Source organism: Excalfactoria chinensis, chromosome 2 (genome assembly GCF_039878825.1).
Source record: "Excalfactoria chinensis isolate bCotChi1 chromosome 2, bCotChi1.hap2, whole genome shotgun sequence".
Taxonomy (NCBI): Eukaryota; Metazoa; Chordata; class Aves; order Galliformes; family Phasianidae; genus Excalfactoria; species Excalfactoria chinensis.
Window position 1 is genome coordinate 11,380,362 of NC_092826.1, and position 19,991 is coordinate 11,400,352.

General features: G+C 43.4%; 1 pseudogene; it reads right to left on the minus strand.

Moving 5' to 3' along the window:
• Positions 1–2,690: 2,690 nt before the first annotated feature.
• Positions 2,691–19,908, minus strand: LOC140248276 (ATPase family AAA domain-containing protein 2-like; annotated as a pseudogene).
• Between the last annotated feature and the right edge of the window lie 83 nt (positions 19,909–19,991).

The following is a 19,991-nucleotide window of genomic DNA, read 5'->3' on the forward strand; positions in this document are numbered from 1 at the left end:
ATCCAGGTGGGGATCTCTGATGAGTGGCGCTCCTTAGGGGTCCATACTGGAACCAGTACTGCTTAGTATCTTCATTCATGACACAGACACTGGGATCAAGTGCGCTCTCATCTCAGCAAGTCTGCAGATGATACCAAGCTAGGAGGTAGAGCTGACAGGACAGAAGGAAGGGATGCCATCCACGGGGACCTGGACAAGCTTGAAAGATGAGCTCCTGTGAATCTAAGGTTCAACAAGGCCAAGACCAAAGTCATACACCTGAATTACAACAATCCCAAGCAATAGCACATAAAGAAGAGATGAAGGGATTGAGAGCAGCCTTGGATGTTTGGGTAGATGAAAAAAATGGACATGAGCTGGCCATGTGTGCTTGCAGCTCAGAAAGCCAGTCGTACCCCAGAGGTGGGGAAAGGCATTTTTACAAGGGCATTGGTGACAATAAGGGGCAAGAGTTGTAAACTAAAAGAGGGCAGATTTAGATGAGATGGAAGGAAGAAACACTACTACAAAGGTGGTGAGGCACTGACACAGCCTGCCCAGAGAAGCTACCGATGCCCCATCCCTGAAGACATTCCAGATTAGCTTGTATGGGCACCTGGGCAGCCTGCTCTGAAGGACCCACAGCAAGGGGTTGGAACTAGATGGTCTTTGAGGCCCCTTCTAAGATAAAAACCATTCTGATTCTTCAATGGAAGAATCTATAGGAAAACTATAGAAAAACCTACCAGACTGATAGCAGCAGGACTTCAGGTGTGCTACAATACAGGGCAAGCTTAAAGTCCTTGCTGCATTAGCTTGCAACGGCTCCCACAGGCACGCACCAAAAGTTGCTGCACTCCTGCCCACATACACCTTCTAATAAGCCAAAACCAGACCTGTGCTGAGGCTGAGAAATGGGAAGTGAACACGAATCCCAACGGAGACTAACAGGAGCCTGCCAGAGAATAGATGGCAGTCTAACTCGAATCCCCATTGGTTTGAAAGTATCACGCTGTAAAACAGGAGGCGCTGAGGATCGCAGCTCCGAGAGCAACAGCTCAGCCCGAGTTGCTGCCTGCGGGGACACAAAGCAAACTCGTCCACGGAAGCCCGAGCGGCTCAGAAGTGAAGTCCGGGCACCTGCCAGGGCGCTGCCGGCCGCACGCACCGCCACGAGCCCCCAGGGCCGCCTCCGTGCGCGGCTATGGGAGCGGGTGCTGAGCTCCAGCCCCGCGGATCCCGCTGAGCGGAGAGCCGGCCATCGGGGCGCGCCGCGGGCATCCTCCAGGCCTCGGCGGTTCGGATGCCAGCAGCCCGAAGCACCTGGACGAAGCCCGCCAGCCCTCGGCACAAGCCGGCCCGCTGACAGAGGCAGGAAAACCAAAGTCGTCCGCTCCCCTTGCCAGCCCACAACTCCGATGAATCCTCCTCCATCCCGCGGCAAGTGGCAGCGCACGCAGGCTGCCGACTTGGCAGACGGCACGGAGCGCGGCGAGGCAGGGGGAGCGCGGCCAGACGGGAGCGGCGCCCCGCAGCCCAAGGCTCCCCGCCGCTCCCCTCCTCCGCCCTTTCTTGCCCCGGGGAGGCGCCCGCCCTGCCCCTGCCCCGCCGGGGCAGCGCCGTGCCCGTCGGCAGCACGAGCGGGGCACGCCCCCGGGTCACTCTCCCGCCGCCCCGAACCCCCCCCTCCCCGCCGCCGGGATCGCCGGCCGTACCTGCCGCCGCCGCACCGCCTCAGCCCGCGCCGCCCGCCCGCCTCCTCCGCTCACGGCCGCGCCGCCATCTTGCGTCTCACAAACTACTGCACTTCTTTTGGGCCGGGGGGGCGGCGGCCGAGCCGGGAACTCCCCAACGCCGCCCGGGCCCTCGCCTCGCCGCCGCCCGCGGCGCCCACTCGCATCCTCCCGGCGCCTCGCTGCCCCGGGCCGGCCGCGCGGGGAGAACGGGCAGCGGCGGCCGTGCCTCTGCCTCCCTCACAGGGAGCGGGGGCGGAGCCGCTCGCCGCCGCCCCGCCCGTCAGCGGCGGACACCCGGCGGAGGCCGCTCCGGGAGTTCAGCTCCACACCTTCCCTTCATGCGCACTGCCAGATCACACGCCGTTAGAGCAGATGAGATTGCCCCTCTGCTGCCATCTGTCACACGACAACGTGGATCAGAATAGCGGTCGGCACGTTCAACATCCACTGCTGGGCCACCAACACCTGCCTCTCATTGGCCAACAGTATATTTGGGTGAGAGGAATGCTGCTGGTTCCTCCTTCCCAGTCACTCCTTGGATGCCAGATGGTGGGAAGGGATGAGGAGAACCTGGGAAGCACAGCATGAGCACCTCAGAAACTTGGAGATAAGACTGGAGATTGCTCTGCTCTACCTCCATTATGCAGACTATTTAAATCCACTCTAAAGTGGATGAGGGCAAACCGCATGCACACCCCAATCAAATCTGTGATACTAACCAAGCTGCAGAACAAGTCCGGGAAAAGCAAAGTTGACTCCATTAGTACATTTCCAGTGTAACAGATACTGAGGTGCATTTTTCATGTACGGTTTTCTTCCTGGAATGGCATTTGCCATTGCCACATGAGCAACACACCATAAACAAGGTGAGCAGCTCACATAAACAGCACGAGTCTGAAGAGCTTTATTAAGAACTTTAATAAATAGAAAGAAACAAACAGACATTCATTTCTCATTCATCCAAACAACGCAGATGGAAAAAAAAATCCCACAGATGAGAAATACTGGGACATGGTAATAAGAAATAAGAAAACATACATAAGAAAACACGCTCAGGGATCGCTCCCCATTAGGCATTCAGTGCCATGGCAGCAACAGATACTGCTACATACTTGGTCATTATGTAATTAGGCTCATGTAAAAAATGGTCACGTTACTTTTCTCCCCTGGTTTGCAGAGGAATCTACCTCCGAAACAGTCTTGCTCTGATATTACTTACATAAACTCCCGGTGAAATATAGTTAATTTTAAGAAGTAGACAAATAGAATTCTCTCTTCGTCGCTTAAGAAAGTTATTTACAAATTTAATTCAACTCTAAGGCACCATCCGTGCAACTAATAATTTATATTAAATTAATAAATAGTAAAATACTACTTTCCAGTATAAAGATTGTCTCCGTTAGAAGCGAGACCAAGCATCGCCTCAGGAAGTTTCCACAGCAAACCTGACCCTGCCTCAAGCTGGGATTTTCAGTGTTGAAAATACAATACCGCAAAAAAATTCTTCGTGGTAGAATTTTCTCCCACCTTCTTTCTTTAGGTCGTTAATTCCAGGGCAGCCGCTTGAGATGCTGTCAGGCAATTAAACAACACATCACCGAACTGCACTAAGAGTTTCCTAAAGGAATTAGATTTAATGTGTCAGAATCAGAGTTGCTTTAAAGCCCCTTACATACCATGCTGTACAACAGATATCACCAGAGACTTCTGCTGAAGAAAAAAATACATATCTGGGAAAGGAGGATAAAAGCTTATCAATTCATCCATTGCTTTCTTTTAGGAAGAGGCACTGGAAGCATCTGGAAGACATTCGCATCTACACTGAGACAAAGGCACTGCCTGCAGCACTTCACAAAGCACACGACACAAGGCTAAGGTGCTGTATTGGAGAGGACAGCTGAACATACTGAGCTCAAAAGACTGTACTCCTCCTGTCCGAGCTCACTATTCATCACAGAACATCAACAAATATGGGGAAAGAATACAAAATAGAAGCCTTTAAAAAGAGTTTCTGAACTTTAAAAATATATCTTAAATTTATTTCATATACACAAAGTAGTAAATTACACACAAAAACAACAGAGGACTATGCAATGAAAACAACTTAGCAGAACAGAAATCTATAGCATGTTGCGGATCATACTGGCGCTAAGGCTTTAATTTCTTTCTTCAGTACCTAAGGAGAAAAAAAACAACAGAAAAAATACTATTAGTAAGCAGAAATAAAACTGATAAACACGTTCTACTTTTCCACAAAATGAATAAAGAATTCACAATGACATGCTGTAAGACCAAAATTACCTTCAGTAATGCACTTTTGTCATAATCTTCCCGATGCTGATAAATACACTGACTAATTCTAGCATATAGTTTTTCAAAACGAAATATATCAGCTCCCTCCGTCAGCTCGGTGACCATATCCAACAGTTGCTGAGGAAAAAAAGGAAAAAATACAAGTTTAGAACAGCAAGAGATCCTTGGCTCGCTTGTCTTTGGAAGCTTAGCAGTAATGTTTATAAGCGATAGTACTAACAGGCCGTCAGTGGGTTGTTTTAAGGTAAAAGGGCTGGCTGAAATTGTACATATAGCAAAAGTATGTCCCATCCCAGAATTTAAGAAGCTGAAATCAGGCATACTTGGAGCTCACGGCAATCCACCATCACTACAGCAGCTGACTCTGTCACAATGTCCATCACTCCCTGAGCACTCGTCTGCCTCTGTTCTGCCTGAGAACGTCTCTCACGAGTCATGCGAAGTACCCAAGCATCTGGAATGACATAAATTTCCTGTCAGGGTTTCTGTTGATCTGGAACACGGTGTCCGTGAAGGGTCCTGTACTGGGATTCAATCGCCCTCTACAAATACAGACACAGCACTGTTACAGCTCCTTCACTGAGCAACACTTGGCTTCTATCTTCTTTCCAGCTAAAGTCAGTCCTCTGCAAAAAGGAGGAACTCGGAGCAAAAAGAGCACTAGAGAATATAGAAGGATAAAAGAGGGAAAAGAAACAGTCGTCTTGTCATTACAACACTTTGTGCTACTCCAGAAAGAATTCAGGTTAGGAAACATCTGACACTGCAAACATTAGGACATGAGTCTTCTACTCCACGTGCTACTCTGGATCCACACACCTTGAGGGGCAGTTTCCTTATCTTACACTGCTCATTACTGGAAAGTTCCTCGTACAACAAAAGAATGTCGATGGATGCTGCTTTTCAGTTAGGAACCATTAGAAAGACAGACATCAGAACAACAACAAAGAAGAGCAGCTACAGAAAAATTGGAGCTTGGCTTATATAATCCCCTGGGCTACATCACTACTGAAGGTACTGCGGATTCTCAAGAGATGGAACACAAAAAATAGAATGAATTCCAAGGCTGAAGCTAATAAATAATATAATCCTCGGCAGATGGAATACAGAACTAAGTGTCCTGTTGCACATTTCACGTACCATTTGCCTCTTGCTCTCCAGAGCCGTCTGGTTTTTGGCAAACAGAAACATCACTTTCCCAGGCAGCCCTACACTCTCCTTATCATCAGCAGGTGCATCCATATCAAAAAGCTTTTCGGATCCAGCTTTCTTCTCATTGCTGTTTGTCTGTCGTTCCTGAAGAACGGTTTCACTTTCTTCCCAAGCAGAATTGTGTGAGGATTGGAATTCAGTCTGATCTGTGGTAGAAATACAGCTTGCCGGAAAATCTTCTCCATTGCTCTCATTTAGGTCATCTCTGTGAACTTTATTCTCTTTGTTGAACTGAGCACTCCTTTTTCTCTTTGCTGCAGTGGATGAAGAGCATTTGTTTCTTCTGCGTTTCCTTTTTGATGCATCTACAAAGAAACAGCAGGAAAAGTAAACCAAAAGATTACCAAGAGAATTCATTCCAAATCCATCATCTTCATTTTACTTTACAAGGAAAACAGTCAGAAGAATTGAAGCACAGTTGTACTTCTCCCTGTGTTTGGAAAGGATTTAAAGCTAACAGAGTCCATTTGCTATTAAAAAGTCAACTGCATAATCTCATTCACAAAATAGTCATCTTGTAGACGTTACAGGTAGATGATTATTCCTACAAAGCAAGGTAAGACATTTACTATCTTATGACACGAATAACATAGATGAACAGCCAGAAAGATTTTATACCTGCTATCAAGCTGTGGTCTTTGAACTGCGCAAAGCATGAATGAAGTCAGTGGCCAAGATTCCCACTCACCCGTGAGACCAGGAATCTTTACAACATGTCATGTGTTTCAATGGAAAGAAGCCAAAGCCTCTTCATGCCCTACTCAAAGGAGCAGGAAGAAATAACGGCTGTTCCCTTTTCATCTCTATTTTTATAGCTAATCGGTTTTTCTTCACTTTCACCCTTCAGTTGGAAATAGCAGTAAAGAGGCAGCAAATACTTTAGCGTTCTGGGGACAGAAGGGAAGGGGAAGATGCTCTTTCATATAACTGAGAAATAGTTGAGCATTCAGAAATCATGATACTAAGAATTAGCAATTTAATAACCGTTCAGCGTCAGCTGAGCCATCAAGGCCAGTGTTTTAGGCTGGTAAACCAACTTCTTACTTGAACTTGAATTCATAGACAAACTGAATGGACGACCTCTGAATTTATTCACTTTCTGAAGTCAATTCAAAAACATTAAACCACCGGCATGGTCGGTTTCTCTTTTTATGTCACAATAACACAGGAGATATCAATGACATTAGCAAGTTCACCCAGGAAGTCCGAGTAAATTGCAACTTGCCATTGGAGAGCGGTGTACTGGCATCTACAGGTGCCACTGTCATCTTTGTTTTCTCACTGCCCTTTGCATCTGATTTCCTATATCCAGGAGCAGAGTTTTCCTTTCCTACTGTGTAGAAAGCTGGAGCGTACCTTGAAGAGATGCAACCTTGCAATGAAGAACAGAAAGAAGTTTATCTTGCATTTTCAGTTGCAAATACAGAGACAAGACTTAAAATGCTGAGCCTCACAACACGTACCTCTTTTCTTACGAGATGCTTTAATTACTTCACAGAGTTGTTCAAAGTCTTCATCTATTTCTCCCTTCACAATGGAATACGCGGTGTCTTTCAAACTACAAGCTCTGTGTCTAACGAGACGATCTGCAATTTTACAGGCAGGATTTAGTCTTTTCTACCAGGCACTGAAACTCTTCTGATCACACAGAAAAACGTTGCTCTGCACTGGCAGTTTCTGAAAGAGCATCTCAGGGAACATTTTTAGTGTAACAATAGGAAAGCTAAATTTCAAAGCAAAAACACTAGTTAAATGATTAATATTTACATGAACATTTACATCCCACATCCAAGTGGTTGAGCTCTATTAGATTTACAACCCGGCAAGCAATGCTGTCAGTGGATGTTGAAAAGGATCTGATGCAAGGCACACACACCGTTCATCCATCTGTGCATTTCACAAAGATCAAAAGTGCTAACTCACCTCCAGGGTCTTTATCCGGGTTGTATTCTAAAGCATTACTACAGATGAGGTCGATATCTTTCAGAAAATCTCCCGCAGTCAGGTATTGGTGCAGGTCAATCTTAGATAAAACTGTTGAAAGATCCATTGGCTGTTTAATAACTGTGTCATAGTCGGGCACCTACAAATGAAACAGAAGCGTTCAGAGGGTTTTTTGGACTCACACGTCATCTACCAAAATTCTGTATTTTAAACACTTTAATTAAAGTGCCTTCTTAAAAGCCCCAAATATTTGTGACATCAGAGATACTGAAATTAACCAGTAATCTGCTGGAAATGGGAGGGCTCTTTGCAACTTGCTAGAAGGGGAATAAAGAAACAGGAATGTCAGAAGCACACAGATAGTACAAAACAGACAGCCACGGTGGATTCATTTCACTTTGCCTCAGAAAAATCACAGCAAAGATGACTAAGGAAGTCACCCAACATTCTCTTTGTTGCTGGCAACGAGAGAAAGGCTGCATGAATTGCACCTTTGAAATGCCAACGCTGGGCATCTACTTCAGAACGAGATAACTGGACCCAGAGACGCGGGCTGCTTTACTCAGACTGTAAGAGGAGCCTAATGACTAGCTGAGATGAGGGCATCTATATTTGTTTAGATTATTCACCCCTCTGGAACCTAGGGGAAAAGCAAAAGACAAGTCAGCAGATCCCTAAGAGAACAGGACTTTGCTGGTACACAGCTATATGAAAATTACAGCTGACTTGTAATGATACACCCCTGGTTTAGACTTATTCAGCACATTAAAGGAGAAAAGACCTAAGAAGTACACGGGAGAAAGACGAAACTACTCAATGCTTATGGATGATCCCATGCTGAGCATCCCCAGAGAAAACAGAGAATAGAATCTCAACATTTATTTTACAAACTGCTGCTTCTACCCCTGCTCCCACAGAAACATTGGGCAGTCCACAAAAGCACTTTAGGCCTTAGTAAAATACTCCTATGAACAAAGTTTGTGATTATAAAGAAAGATGCCTCTATGTTTTCCAGAGCTACAGCATGCCTTACCAAAAGTCTTTTCAAGAGCAAACCGTGTTGGCTTTTGGTCTGATGTTTTAGAACAAAACAGAGCTTTGAGTGAGTATTCAAACAACAGACAGCTGAGAGCCTCGAGGAAACAGCGAAGGTAAAAGCTCTTCTTGCTTCTCATTACATTGCTAAGATCACAGTCCTAAAAACAAAGAGAACCCTTCCTCCACATAGCTCACAAACACTGAGAAATGATAATGCACACACGCATGAAATGGCATTAGAGACCAAGGTCACTTTACCTCCTCTGGGTCAACAGGCTTGGTAAAGGCCCTGAAACGTCTGTCGGTGGCGAGTCTGTGAGTGACGTCCCTCAAGAAAATTCGAAGTTCACGCAAGGTGTCTTCCTCCTGCTCCTCCAGAGCATTCATTTCTTCCTCTGTCAGAGGTGGACGTTCAGGTGGCGGTACAACAGGCAGTGCTTCCAATGTCTGCCCTGCTTCAATTCATCAGACAATTTTAGCCAACGTCAAGTACTCAAATACAAGCACACGCAAAAGTACTCAGAGAAAATTACCACCCAAGCAAATACTGAACAGCTAGTAACTTGCACTTAGGAACGGTTTAGATGTAGAATATCCTAACCTGCTCTCTTTTTGGAAGCGGGAGGTTTAGCAGCTTGGTACAAAAGCAAGTCCTCAAAAAATGTTCTTCTTTCGTCCTTTTCAGGAGGCTGGACATGGAAAACTTCTCCAAAATCACTGTCAAACAACGCTTGTACCTAAAGCATGAAGAACACTGTATGATGCACCGGGATTGCTGTGACATTCGCTACATCTAAGACCGCTCACTTTGTACCGACTTCCCTTACTGTCATTTAATTGGAACCTGCATGGTGGCTAGAGAAGGAAGGGAGAGGGTTCAGTAGACAGGAGAGAGCTTTCTGGTAAGCTTTTATTTCTGTATGTAAACAAGGTCTCCATTTGCACGCTTCTAAGGCGCAGCCCAATTTTCTATCTCCACTATCAAAAGGCAGGGAAAGAATTTCAATATTACCTTGGAAGGAATTTATTTACCAGTACAAAAACTTTTGTGGAAACTTACGCACTTCATCACGAACACACCTAGGTAATACCATCGTCCCCTTTGAGCACTGAGATAAAGTAACCGGAGTGAAAACAGCATGTTTTTATGTGGAACACTTTAATGCAGACCCTTAGCAGTCTACAGTTACGCATGTACGCTTACTGAAGTTTATTCAGGGATACAACAAAAAACTGACTCCAAAGTTACTTAGAAAGAAGTTGGAACTTAGCTTCCAATTTTAAAGCCTTGAATCTTTAGCCCTTACAGAGAAAGAGGTGGATTTTTTTTCCTTCTAGAAGTGTTTCAACCTCAATTTATTCTAAATTAAATTTCATTACTAGCGTTTTAGCCACCCTACTATGCAATGGCAGAACGTCAGATGAAACGATCTCGCTGAAAATATCTCTTTGTGCAGTCCTTGCAATGGAGGTAGCAATCTTGACAGAGTAATCTGAGTGACTGCAAGGCAGTTAGGTATCTACTATAGGAAGTAAATTTACCTTACGTGCTTGTGAGAAGAGGGGAAATGTTGGCTCAGTCATTTGACTCAGAAAACACTGGAGTTTGCTTTCAGCATTCTTATTCTAAGCAAAGTTGGAGGGATTTGTTAGGAGGCCTAAGTCATGACAGTATACACTTCAGAAAGCACAGTACTCCAATGCCTCAAGTGCTCCTAAAACAAGAAACTGAATAAAGAGTTAAGAGAAGCATTGACAGAAATACCTCATCTGGGAGATCTGTGTGGCGTGCATCCGCTGTTGCAAGCAGCAAGACTGGAGCAAATGATGGAATGTTCCGGATTAGAGATGTAAAAGTCGCTTTGACTGTAGCTCCAACGTTGTCCCACCACAGATGGATACGTGGGATATAAATTATGCTTGGTGCTGTCCGCTGCGCTTCTCGGATCAACTAGCAAAACAAAAGCTTGGATGAGACAACTCAACCATGTAGAATAGGCTGCTAATCAATAACTGAAAACTACTTTCTGAATCCTACTAAGATGAGCTGGATTTCTTGCCACAAAGAAAGGTTTATTAGCAGCACCTTTCAGGTTCCTGTGGCACCCTTCCTGCTAAATTTGCGATGGAAAAATACGGCCACGTACAACATCCCTGTTGTTTAGGACTCGGTCAAATAGAAAGCTGACCTTTCAGACATAAACAGAATTGCCTCTAGCAATGGATTTTCCTCATCTTACAACACATCTGACTGTTTACACTTAATCAATGAGGTTGTGAGATTCAAGACTAATAATAACAGGTACCTGTGCACAAGTCTCTTCAGGCGATGACATGCTGACAAATAAAGCTGCCATGTCCAAAGTATGAACTGGAAACATTTCCAGAGCATGCAGTACCGCAGGTGCCAAGTGGGATGTCTGGCCATATTCTGCCTTTCCTACTAAGAGCAGGTGTGGCCTGCAGGATGTAGGCTGCCAGTAAGCTTTCCTAGAAAAAGAACCATAAAATAAAAATAAGAACTGATAGACACAGATGTTCAAAGTTCTATCTGGATATATTTGTGATCCCCTTCATTTTCCAGCAAGTCAACTTCTGTGACCAGGAAGTCTATCAAAACCCACGTCCTGCCATTCCCTGCCATGTCTGCTACTCACCTGGTTGTTTTAAATAATGGCTCCTAAATTGCACACGGAGACTGCCCAGCTAAACACACACAGGACAACCAGCCAGTTACCTGAGATGGGCAAGTATAGCAACTTCCTGCACGCACCAATCTGGATATCACTGCCACCCAGACACTAATCTTCATCAGGGCTCAAGCTCACCAAGCTCAGCAATAGGACTGAGAAAAAAAAGCTTGATTTGGCTGCAGTGACATAACCTAATCTCTGAGCTATGGGCTTACTTGGCTTCCATGTGACAATATCAAAAGATTAACAGAAGTTAGTCACTGATGGCAACAAAGACAGTTTGAGTTCTTGCTACGCAATTTGCTACTGGTTTAACAACCCTGGAAAACAGACAGGCAAAGGATGGCTACACAAATCCATACAGGCTTTTTAAGCTGAAAGGATAGATAGCAGAGTTCCACTGTTTTGAATGTTTTGGAGAATGCCATGGAGTAAATCAACACAATCTAATAGCCCGAGGATCACTTGGCTTAGGTAAAGAAGGCTGGGTTTTACAGCTCTGAATCGGTTCTAGCAATGTACTGGATTAGAAATTCAGTACCTTCATGCTTCTTGCAAATATCTATCACCCCCTCAACACACACATTTTATTCTACTTCAACATCTACCACCCCTCACATTTATAACCGCCAAAACTCCTTAAAAGGTAGAAATTAAACACAATTGGGACAGACATTTACCTACTAAAATCGAGGAATTTTCCCTGCGGTCTGCAATTCATTTTGTGTGTTACCTGGCCTTCAAAGATTGAGGGCAATTCATCACCTCTGTCAATTGCATCACCATTTAAGATAGAATTTAAACTGCCTGAAAGACAAGAGAGGCTCGTTATTTTTTCCTACGTAGTCTGTATCTCTTTCTCTTCAGCTTCAAAATCAGTGTCAAAACCTCTTCTTCATTTCACATCACACGCTGACTGCTATTTCCTACAGATCATCCTGCTACACACCTATGGAGGCTGCACGTCTCTGCAGTGCTGCTCCCTTAAGTGCCACAATGTGTATAAGGTATGTTTCTCTGTGGTTCATTCTATTCCCCATAGAATAAATATAATTAGGAACAATTTCAGTAGTTCTTAAAGAGCTGAAAAAAAATAATCCAACAAGGCCATTACTTCCTGGAACAGGTTCCCACAGTGGAAGCATGGAGATAAGGATGTAGTGGCCACAGACTCCCTGGTCAAGGAGTACTGAATCACGACAGTGACAAACTCATCTTCTAATTAAGGACCCTTATAGATCCCTGAAGGAAAAGACAACGGAAGGAAGGCAACAGAAGGGCATGGCAATTACCAGTCCCCTTTTCTGTTCCTATTTTAACAATGCAAATGAAACTACAACTCCGCTGGGAGTAACACTAGTAGAAAATTCTCCAGAAATCAGCATGCAACTCTTCAGGGATCCCCATTAATCAGGGCTGGAATGAGCCTTAATTTCAGTCCTTCTGTCCATGGCTAAAGTTGTTAGCAACTGTCAGAAACAGGATGCTTGAGTAGAGAATGTGAAGTCCTCTCCTATGTATCGAGGCCTTCAGGACTTCCACCTCACATTTCACTTTGGCATCCAGAATAAATGCTATGCACTGTATTCCAATTATTCCCATAACAAAAGTGTGCACATGCAAATAATAGAATTCTATCACCATTATGTCTGATATGTTTGTGTACATGGACTGCACAAATCAGAAGCTTTTGCTTTGGCAAAATCATAAAGTTATTATTATACTCTCTTATTATACCTTATTACACCTCTCGTATTATACCTTATAATACCTATTACACTCCTCTTATTATACCTTGCTGCTGGTCCTTCTTCAGCGCAAGCTCTGCATGCGGAAATACTCGTTGTAGGGCCTGTAAAATTTCCAAGAGCGTATTTCCTAGAAGCGGCTGCATAATAGGTGACAGCGCTCGGCCTGGTGAAGGCACAGCTCTCTGTGATGCCGGAGTGATCTTCTGCATAGCCAGCGCAAAATCCCTGGCATTTATTTCAATAGTGTTGACATCTAATTGTAATTTCTCGCTACTCGAGTAGATCTGGGGGTAGCGTCGCCGGAGGGCACACAGAGAGGCCTCAGCACACAAAGATTTTATATCAGCACCGCAGTACCCTAAAGAAAAAAAGAATTAACTGTTACATCAGTCTTGGACAAAACACAAGTCAAGGTTTCAAAGGGGCTTCATTGAATGAATTTGCGATCCCAAAAACGAGTGGGTTAACCGAGAATTTACTGCATGGTAGGGATGTTTTCTTCTGTGGCTCACTGCCTGCTAGCCAGGGCATAGGAAACAGCTGGGGGAAGACGCCCCAAACCCATTCCATTTGCTGAGACAACAACGACAACAACAAAAAGGACGGAGATGAAAGCTGCTAATTTTGACTGCTCCGAAGGCACGGCAGCTGCCTAGTGGATTGGTTCTGCAGCAAAACACAACAGTCTGGGTACTGCTGGGTACAAGCTCAGATTCCGCAGAACTCAGTCACAGTCACTAACCCATTTTGTTTTCAGTCTTACCAATGCATTCTGTAGCGAGCTCATCTATAAACGTGTCCAACAGTTTAGGGGTCCAGTCACGGGTATGAATCTTGAAAATTTCTTTTCTGGCCTGGAAACAATAAAATTGTTGCCTTTTATTTTGTCCTGTGTTTTTCCTAAAAACAGCAACAACAAAACACAAATACTCCCTCAAAAACCTTCAAAATACTGCACACAGTTTGCTTATCTGCTTCCCATCTGCTGCGGTTGACATTAGAGAGGGAAGGGTAGCCATCCACAGGAACCTTGGCAGGCTTGGAAGGTGGGTCCACATCAACCTCATAAAGTTCAGCAAGGCCAAGTGCAAGGTCCTGAATATGCTCCATCACCAGAAATGATAGAAAATTTTATGTAAGCAAAAAGTCATTGTTGAGGATGTACACCACTTCTTTCACCTTCAAGATGAGAGAACTGTAGTTTACAGCCAGTTCACATTTTCATTCCTTCTTAAACACACCAGTGATGAGCAACATCCTGTGTTTCTTGACTAGTCACAGTGAAACCAAAACCATTACAGAATGAACTACTGGGTGAAACTGTCATCATATATATATACATATATTATATATATACATATATACATGCAGCAGCAGATTTGCTCTGCACAGTGTGAAATAGTGTCTCCAGATATCCGTACGTCATGCAAGCTGGACAACTTTTTGCTCTAAAACTGGACTTTGTCACATTAGCATTAGGGTTGTATTTACTTTCTGACCTCTTTGTTCGGGAGGCCGAAGAGGAATTCACGGTCAAAACGCCCAGGTCTTCGTAATGCTGGATCAATGGAATCTAGTCGGTTGGTCGCACCAATGACGACAACCTCCCCTCTGCTATCTAACCCATCCATGAGTGCCAGAAGTGTTGATACGATGGAGCTAATAGAAAAGATAAAGTTTGCATTCACTGGTTAAATACATTTTGTTACAATCCACATGACATAGCACTGCATTCAGCTTTGGGCACCTCAATACAGAAAGGACACTGAGGTGCTGGAGTAGCTCTGAAAGCCAACAAGGCTTGTGAACAGCTCAGAAAATATGCCATATGAGAAGCAACTTAAAGAAACTGGGTTTAGGCTGGGGAAGAGAAGGCTGAGGGGAGACCTTATTGCTCTTTCCAAATACCTGAAAGGTGCTTACAGTGAGAACAGGGCTGGTCTGTTTTCACTGGAGACAGATGACAAGAGAAAGGGAAATGGCCTCAAGTTGCACCAGGGTACGTTCAGGTTGGATATCAGGAAAACGTTTACAGAAAGGTTGTTAAGCACTGGAGGAGTCTCCTCAGGGAGATGGTTGATGAGTCACCATCACTGGAAGTGTTTAAAACCTGTTTGGACGTGGTGCTCAGGGACATGATTTAGCAGTGGGTTGTTAAGAGTTAAGGTAGTATGGAGAGGCTGAGATTGGACTCATTAGAAGACAGACAAAAATAGGTAAGGCAACACAGACCTTGTGCTAGTACTGGGCAAGTGAATTGTTTTCAACTGTTGCCTCAAACAATCTTAACTTGAGGAGCACCGAGTTAGAAGTTTCCAGGTGAAATTAAGGAGTAATATCAAGTGGTCATAATCTCCCCTTCCACTCCCAGCAAATCCCATGGAGACACAGAAAACATAGTACCTATGAACCTGGTCTTGCTTACTGGACCGTACGGGCGCAAGGCCATCAATTTCGTCAAAGAATATTATAGAAGGTCTCATCTGGTATGCCTAGAGTGAAAAACAGAAATACTGTAAAACAGCACGACTTAAAAAGAAAATACAGAAAGACGTTATGCTTGGAAAGTCACTGAAACTAGATCTTTTAAACTAAAGTCAGGGATCTCTACTTACTGACTTGGAGGATCTGACATAAGGAATGGAAAGCATCGGTCTAGGTAAACCTATTTTGACCAGGTGACTGGAACAAATCATACCAGTACTTGTTACAGCTCTATGGCCACCATAAAGAACAGTCAGAACTTAAGTGAATTACAGGTCATGGAGAAAAGCTTATGAATTTAAGTAACCCTGCTTTCAGACAGCAGCTGTTTCTGTCCCATCTAAAGCCTTCATCTGGTCTCCTGCAGCGTAATCTATGGCTGTTCTGGTGGGAGGGCATTTTTTCGATTCAAAAGCTTTCCTCATTTAGATCTTTCCCCATTTCAAGCCCCCGATCCAGCTCCCTGACTATGGAGGCATTGCAAAAGCAAACACTGACATTCCCATTTCAGTGGGGGAACAAAAACAACAACAACCCCCATTAAAGTACCCCCAGAAAAAGGATGCTTTTAATAAAGATAATCACAGAAAAATACAGTTTCAACTGGGAATAAAATATTCTGCATATTTCAATCTTACCTGATCAAATAATAAACGAAGTTGCTTTTCGGATTCTCCAACCCATTTGTTTAAACAATCTGCACCTTTCTGCATAAAAAAAGCCACTCTCCTGCTCCCATGGCTACATTCATTAGCAAGGGCACGTGCAACCAGAGTCTTTCCAGTTCCTGGTGGACCATAGAAGAGACACCCTCTGCAATAGAAACACAATTCAAATAGGAAAAAAGACATTCTGAAGTGACCTTATTTACAGCCATCATCCCCAGAACAAACAATTCCTCCTACTGAACCAAAACATTTCACGTCTAAGACATCACAAATAGCTAAAGTTGGGTTCAGGTCCTAGCAGCTTAAAGTGTCGTGTTCCTACCACATTTCCCAAGGCAGCCAAACAAATGAATAATGCAGACACTTCAGATTTACAAAACCTCTAGAAGAGAACCGTACTGCCCCAAAAGGACTTGTCTGAAACTGCTAGCAGACAAACAGGTGATTAGAGCAAACTGGGCTCAAACAAGCAACTTCTGCCCAGAAGGAGTGGTTGATAGATGAAGCACCACTTCATTCTTTAGCAATACACTGCATACTCTTTGTGTTCACAAAAGCATGGATTCGATAGCAAGACATGTTAGTAAAGCACTTCATTCTCTCATAAAAGCTTTAAGTTACAGGTTTCAGTCTCCTGGACCACTTGTTGCTGCTGAAAAAAGAGTAAGTCTAATGCTAAACAGAACATTTAAGAAAAGAATAAAAGTTTATACCATGACTGAGTTTTGATGACTAAGATTATATAAGGATAATCAATGAAACTGTAATAACCCAATTCCATAATTGACAGGATTAGCTATGCAAGAAACTATGCAAGCTATGCAAGGCAGCTTCTTACTTTATCCCAAGCACAACAAATACCACAACATTCTTGGTGTAAGTAACAAGCGTTACAAGTGATATGTCAGGACTTCATCAAAGGTGAGAAAGAGAAGCGGGCTTCCAAGCAACAAATCACAAGTTACTTTCATTAGACAATCTCTTGCTCCTTACAAGCTAATCAAGACAACCTGTACATAAAACTCAAAACAGAAAACACCCCAACCCATCTTTATAACACCAAGACTCTTTTCAAGTACGTTCTCATTTTCAAACACCAGACAAGAAATCTTTACACATGACAAGACACTGCTTTTGGTTTAAACCTATATACATATACTCTGGACCCCATCCATCATAAAGAAATTATCCTTCACTTCTACTGAAACAACCCCCCACTGCTGCCAAGAAGCAAAGAAACACACTGATAACTCGGATGAATACTCTCCTGAAAACAGCTGTCTTACAATGGATGGTTTGAATCAGTTACCTTAGAGGTTGGATTTTGAATTTCTCAAACACCTCTGGATAAAGCAGTGGAAAAACAACCATTTCTTTTAAAGCTGAAATGTGGTCAGAAAGACCACCCACGGCATCGAATCGCACCTGAAGACCAAGTCAACAGAACACACCTTGTTAAAGAAGTTAGCAACTCAGCTGTCACCAAAGATCATACATCAGCAGGCAGGAAACGTTCTGGGCTATTTCTCAAGTTGCTTGACTGACAAACATAGCTGTAGATGCCCCATTACTGAGAGCCTCTACAAACACTGGCACAGCGCATTAAAACCACTTACCGAACTGTCAATTTGCATTGGTTCAACATCAGCCAGACTTTTTCCAAGTTTCATCCGATCCTTGCGAACTCCCTTCAGCTCATCCTCCCGAAAGTTTACTGGAGAACACCTGATTTCAATTAAGAAGAAAAAGCTGTCCGATTTCAATTGCAGATACAAGATTTGTTCCTATGATGGCAAGTGAACGCAGAAGACCTTATTAATTAACATAAACTTCCTATGGAGTTAATATTCGTTTGAAGTCATACACTTGTTAACACCCATGAGTAAAGAACAGAAAGTGGACATTCCAAACACTCATCTGAAACAGTGGGTTGGGTTTTTTTGTTTGATTTTTTAAAGCAAATCTCTGCATTTATGAATATCCATGACAGTCAACATGGCACAAATCCGACTACAGCTTTAGAGACAGTATCTCCACATGCAGAAATGATAAATGGACCTGAAAATTACAGAAGTCTGATTTTACTTAGGAAAAAAAAATGGTGTCCCTCCCCCTGTTCTCTCTTTACAGTCAGACTGCTTACAAGTAATCAGTCTCTAAAAACTGAAGATTCAAATGTTTGGTTACAGTCAACAGGTATGATTAAATATGACCACAACTTAGTAACCATACAAGACTAAGAGGATAACTCTCCACATTCGGGAGATGCTATCTCTGCTCAAACAGATGCACCCCTCCCCATGCTGTCTAACAACAGCAACAAACCTTTTAGTCCCATTACGGCTGTGCATCCGACGCCTCTCAACGCCCTCATCCTCATCAGATGAAGATGACGAGGTGGAATTAGCACGGTGGGCTGCACGTCTCAGTCTGCAAGCATTTCAACCAAAAGGTTAAAAAACAAATAGAATTCTCTGAACGTTTGACATTACCTGTTGTCTATCTCAGAACTCACTCTCCAACATCCATTACCTTTCCAGTTCAGCGTGCTCTTTATCAATCCAGTTTCAAAAGAACGTTACATTATTTTCCTCAGAACAGCCAAACTAACTTTTTTCCCCCCCTGGGAAAGTATAACGTATTTTACAAAGAAAGTACATAAACAAATTGCTCATTTTGTCCAATCAACCTGACACATACACAGCTAGCTCTAATTATCCACTCTGTGAAGCAGAACCCCTTTTCACTGATGTAACTTAGGCTTCAAAAACTTCCTTCCCTCATCTATTTCCAGGAGTGCTGAACAAAACGCTCCTCATATACCTATCAACAGCATTCTCTGTGCTTTTTTTGCTTTTAATTCCAGCAAGTACCCACCTCCTCCTATCCAAAGATTGGTTTCCTTTAAAGGCTCAGATTACCACAGTGATCATCATAAGGTTACTCTGGAACCACCAACAAAATGAAAACCCTTTAAAGCTCACAGAGCAACAGAACTGAAAACACTACAGATAAATACAAGTTATCACTAGCCATGCACCCACCTGTTAGGCCGTTTCCCTGAGCTGGGAAAAAGGATCTTACGTCGTCTCGGTCCTGTTGAAAAACAAAGAATTTAGAAAAATGATATTAGCATATTTGACAGAGTAAAACAGAAGAAGATTCAGAAATGTCATCTGTTTCATCCATGTCTAATTCCAGAGGAATTTCAATTGTTTTTGATTTTCTATCAGTGCACAGTAGAAAAACAAACGCATACCTGCCTTTAAGGTGACTCGAAAGCCATTGGAACAAGACTACCAAGCCTGTTTAATTACAGTGATGGTGGTGAGGCACTGGAAAAAGGTTGCCCAGGGTGTACCAGTGGTTGATGTCCCATTCCTGGAGACATCCAAGGCAAGGCTGGATCAGGCCCTGGACAACCCAATCTAGCTGCACATGTCCCTGTTCATTGCAGGGGAGCAGGGCAAGATGACCTTTCAAGGTCCCTACCAACTCTAAGGATGATAACTATTATTTCAAGGACAGATAGGTCACCTTTCATTTTTAGTTCTTTACTCCCTTCACTTAAAATCAGAAAATTCAAATGTGCAAATGCAATACAGCAAAGCGAATGAAAAAGATCAGCAAGTAAGCCTTGGCACAGAAATAAAACGTGCACAGGACACATGCATTTGACAACACCAGAATTTACTGGCAGAATGAAGTACTACAGTATTAAAGATTCAGATACAGTATTAAATGGTACTGAGTATAACTCGATATTAATTTCACTTCTGTGAAGGAAATAAACTCATACAAGAAACCATGAACATAACCTACTTTCCAAAGGAGCTTGGTAGGGCACAACAGTTTTCCTCTGGCGGAGGTGATAACGCTTTTGATTATCTTCAACATCATCATCTTCTTTACCCTCAATTCCTTCTGATGACACTAGCAAACAACAGTGCGATATTAAATTGTTAGGTACAGTTGCAAATGGTCCTAAAACAAACATGCACTACACAGGCGCCTGTTGCTTTTACTGTTACCATCACCCAAACTATACAACAGACCTGGAAAACCTCAAAACAAATTCATGCAACACATTTCAGAAGTTCCTAATCCAAGCAGAGAAGCACACTGTATAGACAGTGTTCTCACTAACCATTGGGTGACTTGCCATCATGCTGT